Genomic DNA, 13,286 nt, shown 5'->3' with positions numbered 1-13,286 from the left:
ATATCCTACTTTTAAATGTTATTTCCGATTATCATCATCTCGTTCAAAGCGCGTTTTGTAGCCCAATTGGGCTGTTCCAGAACCTAGTGTCCCTTTAAATTAAAGTCCTTTTCTTGCCAAAATTCCTAGATTATTTGTCGATTTACGGAGTCCACCACTGATTGCATCCACTGGTTTCTAAATTGCTGTCAGCTTATGCTGTCAAATGCTGTTAGCTTATTCGGACCTGTATCCGTGATTAAGGACAAAGTGCTTTAGTCGAGTCCTTTTTTGAGTCCGAAAATTGCATGTATACGTTGGTACAGTAGAATGAAGATAAGAAACTTGGCAAAGTGACACAGTTATTTTGGGTTTTCGACGTGCAAGTAGAAAACTGAGTATTTATAAGCTAACACAACGAAATGCAAGAGAACATCGACTTGGACCCAAGTCCAATTATCTTGGCAAATCTTATATGTCTTCCGTACAGATATGTATCACTTGTGTATGCATAAATATTTTATATTGTCATTCTTGAACAACCCACTGGGCACAGACTATAATGTAGGCTTGATTCCTGCTTTGCAATCTTATATTAAGGACCAATTATTTGGGGACTTCGAAAAAAAAATGTTCGGACGTTTGTAGGCGGACGTCGTATTGATTGCCACATTGTCGTTTGAGTTCTTGTTGTTATTTCTGCAACAGGACCCTGCCAACTCATCCTTGGACATCCAGCAAACCATCCAGTTGTTCGTAGAGCACGACAAGATTGATCTCACACTGGAAAATAAAAAGGGTGACAATTGCCTGCATTGTGCATCCTACAGTGGGAACAATGAGTACGTTGCTTATTCGTTTGATTATTAACAATTCCGTACTTTACAAAAACACAAAAACAGCTACAATGGGGACAGTGAATCTACAAAGATGTCCCATCTCTGCAGTCAAGGATTCATGCTTATGAATTTTTCTACCTTTGCAATTTTTTTAAATTGTCTTGGTATAAACTGTAACGATATCTTTATAACAAATTCGTAACTGTTGCAAATTACAGATTAATTTTCATGAAGCCTCACCGTATTTGACTGTCAGATGAGGTCCCAAAACATGTGAACATATGTATTCACATATTTGAAAATGAAGCAAGTGACATCATCTATTTTTTTATTTATAAGCCAGTCTTATGATTTTTAATTTTTGTGCAAGGCATCTTTTATCCGAAGATAATACGAAGACAAAACAGACAATTGCTTGCATTTTCTTAACTAAAATGTAAATATGCTATTAAATTTGTTTTAAACGTCTATTCGAAAATACAGTAACTTACTTTTATTCCACCAGAGCCGTGGAGAAGATACTTACGGCTGCGCCGTCACTTATCAACAACACAAGCCGTACCTTCACGGCACTGCACATCGCATCTCTTTTCGGAAAAGCGGATGTAGTACAGACCCTTGCCAAACAGGTGAGGTGACCGACTTCATTTTCTTCATTGCTGCACATAACAGTTAATCATTTTATTAATTTGTATCGGTTTAGGATGTTTTACAAGAAACTTTAAGCATGAATTTATTCTCGATAGTCAGGTGGCTTATTGGTGAAAGCGTGACCGACTGGTCCATAGCACCAAACTGGGCAGATAAATTTTCTTCCAGAGAAGATAGTAAAAAGGGGTGACATCTGAAATTATTTTGGGAAGGGTGCGTATAATTTGCATACACGTAAATAGGCACCATGTAATATGTTTATTAAAATATTATGGTCTATTTTTATTGTGAAGTATATTTTTAGGGATTCTACTTAAATATCCTGACTTAAATAACATAGTTCAGAAATGGTTGTTTATAATCATTGTGTGTACTATAAAATATTCTCACAGATAATTTTTTTTTAACTTGTTCAAGTCCCCCACGTTAGGCAACCCGTGGCCCAATTTTAGCCGAATTTACGGACACATTATTCCCCCTTTGTTTTTGTTTTCTGGGCTTAACATCATCATGTTATCATTGATCACATGATTTATCATATACTTTTAGTACAAGTTTAATTTTGGAGACTGTTTTATTAATTGGATTATAACAATGTATAAACATATTCAAAGTACAGTATTTAATAATGGCTATATGTCTGAATTGTTCACACTGAAACGTGGGCTTAGACAAGGTTGCCCTCTCTCAGCCTTGTTGTTCCTAATCGTATCAGAAGTTCTCGCGAACAGAATAAGAACAAACCATGAAATACACGAGGTACAATTACCAAACAAGACAATTAACGCTATTAACATTGGAACAGACTTTGGAAGAATATCATGTCCAAAACTAAACCTTCAAAAACAAAAGGACTTGTTATTGACGATATTAATCTAGAGCAGAATCTCCAAGAAACAATAAATTGGCAGCAAAAACCAATCAAAACACTAGGTGTTCATTTTTGGAAAGAACATGAATGAAAGTTACGCATAAATTTGGGAAGAAAAACTAACAAACTGCACGAACTGAATCAACCAATGGAAAAGACGAAACTTGACACTAACAGGTAACAGCTTGGTAATACCAATATTTACCTTTCTAACATCAGTTATTCCAACTCCACAAAAAAAATTGAAATGAGAAAGTAGAGTATTTCCCTTCATTTGGCAAGGGAAAATTGAGAAAATTTCAAGACAAACTTTGATTCGTAGTTAAGATGAAGGAGGCCATAACAATAATATAATTGACTTTGAATCACACAATGCAGCGCCGATTTTAAATGCAATTGGTCATTTTACTGATAACAAAACGGCTGGTAAATGGAAAAGCTTATGTGATTTCTACCTAAATTTATGTTGTCTTGATTTAGCTGTCTTAAATAAAAACCTTATAAATGCAAAATGATTTACAAACCTTTCAGGAAAACTACCACAATTTTGCAAAGAATAATACTCTGTAGGCAGAAACTTAACAAAGGAAAGAATACGCAAACAGATTTATCCACAACTGAAATAAAGACACAAATACTTTGGGGTAACGAGTACATCAATCACAATGACAAACTTTTGTTGTTTAGAAAATGGATCAAATCAAATTACTATTTTTGTAAACGACATCTTCAGCGAAAATTGCAAACTGTCCACTGAGTTTATCAGAGGTAAACTAATTAAAGAAGGCCCTGCCAAAAGAATGGTCGACAAATATCTTAATATTGATAACATTCCAATTGAAATATGTGTATATGTAAGCGATAACATACAGGTTGAGTCAAGAAATGGGAACCCAACCCCAAACAATATATTTCATATTTAAACAAATATATGTAGCACCAACAATAATAATGACTGGAAAGCCAATTTCAAAAGCTACTTTTAGATGAAAAAATACTGAAATTGATCAATCCGTTCAAAGAATATCACCATTTCAACGACCCTTAAACCTGTTTTGTCAAAAAAAGCAATTTATTGTGTGTTTTGACTGTTTGGAACAACAAAGAAAATGACACAGAATACTTGTTTCAACAACTGTCACCTACTGAAGTACACAATATTTTGATTGACAACCCTGGTTAAGCAAACAATATGATTTATAAAATCTACTTTTTGAAAAGACGGGCCTTCAAAACGACTTTGTTGCATATTGTTAACGTTTAAACTAAGATTTCATCGCTGGTGATGTTTGAAGACAATTGTGACGACGATTGTTAAAATCGCATTTTTTGGACGACACAGGTTTAAGGGTCATTGTGTTTAAATGGTGATATTCTTTGAACGGATTGACCATTTTCAATATTTTGTTCATCTAAAGATAGCTTATGTAATTGGCTTTCCAGTTATTATTATTTTTGGTGCTACATATTTTTTTAAATATGAAATATACTTTATGGGGTTTGGGTTCCCCTTTTTTGACTCACCCTGTAGGTAAGTAAGAAAATATATACACAAGGAAAATATATACGGTTTTAATCGATTAAAAAGCTAAATACCTGTCACACAAAAGCGTTGGAATGAAATACTGCAGACTGAAGGAAGTATTTGGAACTCAGTACCGAAACAAAAAGTTTGGAATGTAAAAGAAACTTAGTTAATGAATTTTAATTTCAAGTTGATACAGCGCATTATTCAAACCAAACATTTGCTGTATAAATGGAGAATCAAAAATAGTCAGCTATGCTACTTGTGCAACACTTTAGATTACTATGACCACGTATTCATATCGTATGAACACACAGTTACATTTCGGAATACATTTATGGAGTATTTTCAATCAATAACGAATCGCTGTCTAACTTTCCATCAATGTTAGTCTGCATAATAAGCGTAAAGTTTGACCTGGAAACAAATTTGATTATTACAATAGCAATGTCTTCTATATTAAAAGTTAGATTGAAAGCATACCAAAACCTCAGTTTTAGAGCTAAAAAAACAAAAGACAAACAAGAAGTTTTGGATTTTTTTTTCTGCAAAATCCAATACTCCACTGAACGTGTTAGAAACTAAAGGGGAAGAAGAAAAATCACACTTAAAATGAAATAAAAAGCAAACTTCAAAGTCAATTTGGTCAAACTTCTTAACAGGTAGGAAATCTACCGCGAAACTTTTTTCCCCTGAGCGCAGAGCTTCTGCACTTAGGGGAAATTAATTCAAAAACCAATCACAAGGTAACTTGTATAAAATGTAAGTTGTATAAAAGGCATGTAAATTTATGTGTATTTTGTCAACGCTTGTTTTCAAATCCTAAAAGAAATTTAAAACAATGCATCTTTTTTGTCGTGTCATAAATTATCTTGCACTGTTTATTTATCTGTCTACAAGGGTAACTGTATCAAAGACTGCCAGAACGGAAACAGGCAGACGGCACTTCATATTGCCATTGATAAAAGCCATTACAAGTGCATCGAGGCTCTGGTTACCAACGGTGCTGATGTGAACACCCAGGACAAAGACGGCAACACCAGCCTCCACCTGGTCATGATGAAAGAATCCACCAGGGATATTTTGAGTTCAATGACAAGCGAACAGGTTAGATTTTGGTTGTAATACAAGCTTCAAAGTATAAACAAGGTTCATGAGAGGTCTGTAATGCCTGACGTATTAAAACACTTTCCTAAAGCTATTTTCGAGTTTCACCTCGAAAAATATACATATAAATTTTAAATGGCGTTTGACTGAAACATTGAAACAAACACTCCAGACGTTATAATTATTGAATATTCGAAATGTTGACTGCCAAACAATGTTTCTGCCTACACAGGGCAGGTTATCCTTGCACACAATCTAAGCCCTTTTTAGAGGGTTTCAGATGCCTAAAATTGGAATAAAGTGTTTTATTTTTCGGTGAAACACCACATACGTATTAAACAGTCTTTAGGAGAAAAAAACGAAGAAACTATTTGAAAAGCATGGAGTATACATCTTTAACCCAAACTGTATAATTCCAAAACTTCAAAGACTGTTTCCTTAAAGACGTCATCTTTGTGATTGAAAAGATGATTTCAATGATTGAAACACACAACAAAACAAGAAAACGATCTACCTGTATAAAACAACAGAAAAAAAGTTATTCATTGGTTGTTTTTCGTAGTTGGTGGATCTTGCGAAGCAAATTGAAGAGAAAAGCGGCATCCGTGACGAACAGACCAACCGCGTTGCGTTAATTATCAGCCTCCTTAAACACGGCGCCAACGTCCGCAAGATGAACAGCAAGCAGAAGGATGTTCTCCATCTCTGCCCAAACGCTGAGGTTGAGTCTTTCTTGACGGAGTTCGGCAGTCGTTAAAAGGTAACAACAACTTAATTGGAAGTGATTTCATTTACATTTCAAGGGTATTTTTTTTTGTTTAACAGTGGCATTGAAGAGGAATAATGTTTATCCACTTAATTGCTAATTTAAGAACCACCCTAGTAAATAATCTTTGTTGCATGATGTAACCTCAAACATAATTTTCAATAACATTGGGCGGTATTTTTCCTCCGAAACACACCCTGAGCTGTGATATTGATATGAATGGTCTCTCGTCTGAGGAAGAACCTTTGTTTGGGCTGATTGTCTGATTATGAGAACAAATTTATGTTTTGTAATACAAATATAGTACACTTTTGATTGCTTCGGGAACCGAACTATTCTATCAACGACATTTTCTATGTTACTTGCTTTCTATCTACAGCAGCCTCCTAACATTCTTAAACGGGACAAGAATATATATTGGTAAAAGTGAAGAAAAAGATCGACTACCATATTTGTCCTCCCGTAGACAGTTTCATCTCAAGCTATTTTGAGCCTCACTACTGATGTTTTTGTGCAGGTAAATTATGTAAAATGCCATTAAAACACAACATTCCAGACATGTGTCTTATCGAAAGCTTAGATGTTTCAAAGTATGTCAGTCATTTCAAAATCATCAGTGTAGTACTAATACACCTGTCGTTATCTTAATAAGCAAATTATATTAAAAAAAATTGTAGACATAAACTACGCAGAGATAGTCCTTTTCAATTTTAACTAGCATTGAAATGAGATAAGTGAAGCTCTGGTTATCTAATTGTGACATACACAAAATTTAACGTTTTACACTGTAAGCTTTAAAAACAAATCGAGCAGCGAATGTTAAACATACTTTTAATTAACGAAATTACGTCTAAGAAATATGCCTCTAACTTTCAAAATGCCAATTATATCCCTTCAAATTAGTGGCTTTTTTTTTAAAGAGCGTCCATGAGGTTTGAATGTAGATGTTCTTGATTCTGGCTATTATTTCGCTCCGAGATACGACATTTGTCATTTTCAATTTAATTGCTAGTGATAACTAGCAAAAATAGATGACAGTAACAGATAAATAGAAAGTAAGTATATATAAGTATGTGTCAATATAACGATTACTCAGTATATCAGCAACTTGTGGTACGGCCCAACTTTGTTTCAAAACGATCAATATTGACATTTCATTCAGTAGGAAACATGAACTAAGTTTAACCTTGTAATAAAAGTATGATAAAGCAGGTAAAGCAGGTAAAGCAAGTGTTCATTAAATTACTAACTTTTGGCTGTGGATTAAGAGTAACTAAGCTCTTGGATTTGGAAGCAACTTTAAATCATTTGTAAGAGCGATGAATAATTTTACGTGTTCTGATAAGTAGATTAGTAGGCTAAATATGTTGCGTATTTATCAGTGTAATAATTGTTAAAAGATCGGTCATCAAGTGTTACTTTAGATGTACTTAATATTGGCTGTCAACTACGTGTATTTAGCTACGAGTTACGATACTTGCTGTTTGTTACGCATTTGTTGCTTTCAATTGAATTGCTAGTGATCACTACTTACGTGTATTTGTTTGGTAGAAAATAAGCTGTTAATACAATGAATTATACCTTAAAATTAGATTAAAGTAACAATTTCAAAAAAACTGATTGATATTGTCCATTTATACAGTAGGACAGATGTTTCAGTAGAAAATACTTATTTTAACTTTCCATTAAAAACAAAATAAAAGCACGTAAACAAACTTATCTATCAGATTTGAAAGTAACGTTAATTCCTATGTTCATTCGATGAATAATTTTACGTGCTCTAATAAGTATATTAGTAGGCTTAATATGTTGCATAATTGTTCGTGTAATAATTTTCTGAACTCCATTCACATAATGTAAATGTAGATTTTTCTTAACGTGTTATTAAGTCCGAAAAAAAGTCTCCGGTTTCTGGTATGCGCGCGCGTTGCCGTAGCCATGCGCGTCGGCAAAATGATGTTTTCAATGAAAGATGATGTCTCCAAATCGCAAGTGTTCATTAAATTACTAACTTTTGGCTGTGGATTAAGAGTAACTAAGCTCTTGGATTTGGAAGCAACTTTAAATCATTTGTAAGAGCGATGAATAATTTTACGTGTTCTGATAAGTAGATTAGTAGGCTAAATATGTTGCGTATTTATCAGTGTAATAATTGTTAAAAGATCGGTCATCAAGTGTTACTTTAGATGTACTTAATATTGGCTGTCAACTACGTGTATTTAGCTACGAGTTACGATACTTGCTGTTTGTTACGCATTTGTTGCTTTCAATTGAATTGCTAGTGATCACTACTTACGTGTATTTGTTTGGTAGAAAATAAGCTGTTAATACAATGAATTATACCTTAAAATTAGATTAAAGTAACAATTTCAAAAAAACTGATTGATATTGTCCATTTATACAGTAGGACAGATGTTTCAGTAGAAAATACTTATTTTAACTTTCCATTAAAAACAAAATAAAAGCACGTAAACAAACTTATCTATCAGATTTGAAAGTAACGTTAATTCCTATGTTCATTCGATGAATAATTTTACGTGCTCTAATAAGTATATTAGTAGGCTTAATATGTTGCATAATTGTTCGTGTAATAATTTTCTGAACTCCATTCACATAATGTAAATGTAGATTTTTCTTAACGTGTTATTAAGTCCGAAAAAAAGTCTCCGGTTTCTGGTATGCGCGCGCGTTGCCGTAGCCATGCGCGTCGGCAAAATGATGTTTTCAATGAAAGATGATGTCTCCAAATCGCCAAACTCACTGGTTTGACTGGAATCCTGCTGCTGCACAATTTTTACGTGTTTGAGATGGGGTTACGATCGAGTATAAGCTTTATGTGGCCCCTCTGGACTCTCATATTGCACTAAGTTTAGTCGGGCACCATTTGCAGTCATCAGCCGACATTTGAAGTAAAAAAAACGGTAAAAAAAAGCCGTGTCGCCGCACCACTTTTTGGGCATGCTCCATACCAAAAGCGAGAGACTTTTTTGGCCTAAGGTACGAGTTACGGCATTTGTTGCTTTAAATTTTAGCGCCAGTGATCACTGCTTGTGTGTATATTTGGTGGATAATAAAATGTGAGTAGGGTACAATCTTACCTTAAAAATTAAATAAAAGTAATAAAAAAAAAAAAGTCACTTTTGGTAGGGCCTAACCATGTTTCCAAACGATTATTATTGACATTTCACACAGAAGAAAGCATTTACCAGTAGAAAACACTTTGTTAAACTTTGCCATCAGAAAAAAATTTAAAAAGCACGTGAATAACTTTTATTGCAATGTTAATGTTAGTAGATTAGTAGTCTAAAACTTGACGGTAGATTCGGTTTAATAATTTTCTAAAATGCGTTCATGAAGTGTGGATGTAGATGTACTCAATTGTCACTTACGATGCAATTTTATTATTTTTTGAAACTCAAATAATTATAGTGATCAATCTACATACGTGTTTATTTCTAGACAATAAAATACTACGCAGACAACCGACTACAGTGTTACCTCGGGAATTAGATAAAAGTAATACACAATTTAGAAGTAATGATTGTATAATTACATGTATGTGTAAATCTAACAATTAAACAATAGTTAAATAACTTCTGGTAGTGCCTAAAAACATCTGTCTAAACGATATTATTGAGTTTATATACAGTAGAAAGCATGTAAATGGAGAAAACACTTTGCCACTTTGCCAGTTTAACTTTGCAATCAAAACAAGATAACTTAAATACGTTTATTGAAAAACAACAACAATTTCTTTTCTGTGGATTAAGTGTAACTGGTTCTAAAATGTGGAAGTCACGTGAAATCGTATGTATAATCGATAAATAATTGAAAATGTTCTCAAATTAATTTAACAAGGTTCTCATTCAGGCACATTATTTGTTTTACACAATCGTTTAGTCGCTCAAAACTGTAGATAAATGTAGATCGATAATTTAAACAAGATAAAGCAGGTAAATAGGTTTTATTAAAAAGTAGCAAGTTTTGGCTGTTACTTGGTTCTTCAATTTGGAAGTAACGTCAAATAATGTGTTCAATCGATGAATAATGTAACGTGTTCTTATAACAAGAGTTAGTAGGCTACATGTTTTGAGTAGTTTTTCGGTTGATGACAATTTTTTAAAGTTTGGACGTAGATGTACTTAATTTGAGCTTTCACTTACGCTGTGATTTAATTTTTGAATATTTAATTTCCTTTATTAGTCATCACTACTTTTGTTTTCTAGATAAAATATAACTCAGATAACCGACTACAATTTTAACTATTAATATAGAAGTAATGATTATATAGTTACATGTATATGTAAATCTAATGATTACAAAATACAGTAGTTAAATAACTTTTGGTAAGGCTTAACAATCTTTTCTAAAGATTAATATTGACATTATACTCAATAGAAAGCATCTATCAGTAGTAACTTTGCCATCAAAACAAGATAACGTAAATAAGTTTTATTACAAAACAAAAACATTTTTTTTGCTGTGGATTATGCTTGGTTCTACAATTTGGAAGTCGCGTAAAATCGCGTGTATTATTCGATGAATAATCATTTAACAACTTCTCAAATTAAGAAGATAAGTAGTTTTACACAATCGTTTAGTTACTCAAAACTGTAGATTATTAACATAGATCAATAATTTCGTCAGATGTGCGACTCGGTGTGTGTATGGGCTTTGAAAACGTCTCAAAAGGTGTTTGAAGACAAGCACCAGACTATATTTGGTAGATTTTTGGCAGAAAAAACACCTTTCAACGGATTGCGTATTGGAAGACTACTATAGGAACAATCGAAATGTTCAATGTTTGTGTGTTATTATAATCGAGAAATATTACTTATTGAACGTGTTATTATAAACGATTAGCGTTTTAGTGTTTGTTAACTAGTTATGCTTAAAATAAACTTTACAGTTGCGCTCAGTCGTTTAAAGTTGTGAACAGACGTAATTCAAAATTGTGCTCGGAAACGTGACTCATAAATATACGCTATGAGTCCTTTTATTTTCACAACATGCTTGGGACCTATTTCACGGCGCTGCTCATTACACGATTTCTTGCTAAGAGACTGAGAGCCTCCGGTTGTTTCATTGAGACCATCAGCAGTAACCACAACAAAAGGCACGCTTACCTCAGAGTAAAAAATATGCTTAACTTAGTGACGTAACAATAGAAATTTACATGCAGGCGCGACCGTGAAATAGTGCTTAGGGTTAGCAAATTTGTCTACTCTGCTAAGCACAACTTTTTCGCTGTCTGTTAAGCAGCGCAGTGAAAATGGGACCTGGATACGAGCACAGGACGATTTACGGTAATTTCTTGTGCGGAAAATGCCGTTCAACGGATTACCTTAAGAAATTATGCTATGGATGGACGTGGATTTTGCTGCAAATTATTTGTTATGCAAATCCTCATTTATTATATTATAGCTAGCTAGTGATCACTACATACATGTATTTTATTGGTGGATTGTGAATTGTACTGAGATAGCTGTCTTAAGTCCCACTTTTCCATTGAAAAATATATCAAATGAATTGATGTTTCCTTTTATTTTTTTCGTGATGTTTGCAAATACAAACTGGTTAAAGCTATAGTCCATCATTTGCAGCCATCCGAAAAGTAACTTGCGTAATTATTGTTGAAAAACATACTTGGTTGAAAGATAGTAAGTGGACTAAACTCCCTGTGAAATTATTCTTTCTGGCAAGCTGTCATTTTGAACAAATCAACGAAAGAAGGCCTTTCCAACGGTGCGTCTTAACACCGTAAGAAAATTTAAATTAGTAGTTCGTTTTGTTATTCGGCGAAGCGCGCGCAAGCATTGGCACGACGTACACGCGCGCGCGGTTGCTATAATTCGTCGGATCAGTGCGCGACATGGCATAGCTGCAATCGGCTCAGTGAACGTGTCTCGGACGCTGAATTCAGGCCCAATTCAAAACATGATTCAGCAACTTTTGATTTGAAATTGAGATCCTAGAATGCTGTTTTTCTCGAAATATACAGCTGAAGCTGAGCTGAAATTTCATCAGGTTAGTTGTTCAGTATCCTTCATTAGATTTTGAACACTTTTGTTGCTTCAAACGAACAAAATGCACAAATTACAAATGATGGACTATATCTTTAACTTACTAAGTTTTACAATTTCGGGCAGCTTCGATTTAATACCTATCACGAAGTAGCGTTTAATAAAAGCTTTGTAGTGTAACTGGCTGTTCATTGCGTGTGATTGAGTCTCAAAGTGTGTCATGCATAATGTACTAAAATCTGACTATGGGTAACGTGCATTTTAGCCCACAGCTGTGACATTTATTATTATTATTATTATTATTTATTCGGCCAAAACATTCAAAATACAAACATGTACATGTACATACAATGTAAGAAATGTCATACATCAAGGACAGTCAAGATGAAAGATAAATTGTGTAATAAATACCAATCAAAAAGAATAGATGTGTATAGGTACAGTAGGTAAGAATGAGATGGGGAAGAAATGGGGGTGGGGATGAGGAATGTATAGAAGGGGAGCGGATTGGGGAAGAGTGGAAGTGGGAGGGAGTTCAACAAGCAGAGTAAAGACAATCCAATCTAAGATGGCCAGGATGAACAAAAGTGAAAACACTGTGACTCAAAAGCCTGTTCATCCAATCCTAGGTTGGTAACATGAAATAACTTTAAAATATAACTATTAAATACAAGTAATATGAGAAGTTAAAAATAAATCTGGAAATTAAAAATGCTATAATAATGGAGGGTAATATATATGAATAAATAAATGGGTAAATAAATATCTGCTAAATATGTAAATGAATTTAAATGAAAATAAAAAAGTAGCATAAATAAAATAATTCAGTAAGAAACACAATGAGTGATAAACAAGTAAGCAATGAAACATACAAACGAGTTAAAAAAGCATCAAAACAAATAGATAAAACCATACAGAAAAAACATAACAGATACCGTACACATGCAAACAGACAAGCAAAATTACAATTATATGAACAGTCTAATACATGTACAAACGTAACACACAAAAAAACATATTAACAAAAAACAAACAAACGACAAACAGCCCAACACCCCAACAAACAAACAAACAAACCAAAAGTTAATTAGAGAACTCTATACAAAAAAAAATTAAATGATTCATGAAGGAAAGAAAACTGACTGGTATAATTTGAAATGAATATTAGTTGAGCAAAGAAATCTGACCGAACCAGGACCCGAACCCGAGACCCCTGGACTACCGTTCCAGCGCTGGAACAGCAATACAGAGGTCCCGGGCCCGAATCCCGACTCGGCCAAACCTCCCCGCTCAACCAATATCCAAAACACAATTTAGATCAAAAGCAACAAATAGACAAAACATTACAGGCATTTAACCATCAATAAAATGAGCACATAATTCACGATTAAAACACTGAAATGAATCAAGTATCAATGAGTCCTTAACGTGGATTGGGAGATTACTCCATATACGAGGAAAAGCATGAACAGGGGAATTCCTTAAACTTAGGGTTCTGGCGTAATGGTGATTAAATGAAACTGTG

This window comes from Patiria miniata, unplaced genomic scaffold (assembly GCF_015706575.1).
Source record: "Patiria miniata isolate m_02_andy unplaced genomic scaffold, ASM1570657v1 HiC_scaffold_24, whole genome shotgun sequence".
Taxonomy (NCBI): domain Eukaryota; kingdom Metazoa; phylum Echinodermata; class Asteroidea; order Valvatida; family Asterinidae; genus Patiria; species Patiria miniata.
The sequence above is the reverse complement of the archived record's forward strand: the minus strand, read 5'-3'. Positions refer to the sequence as shown.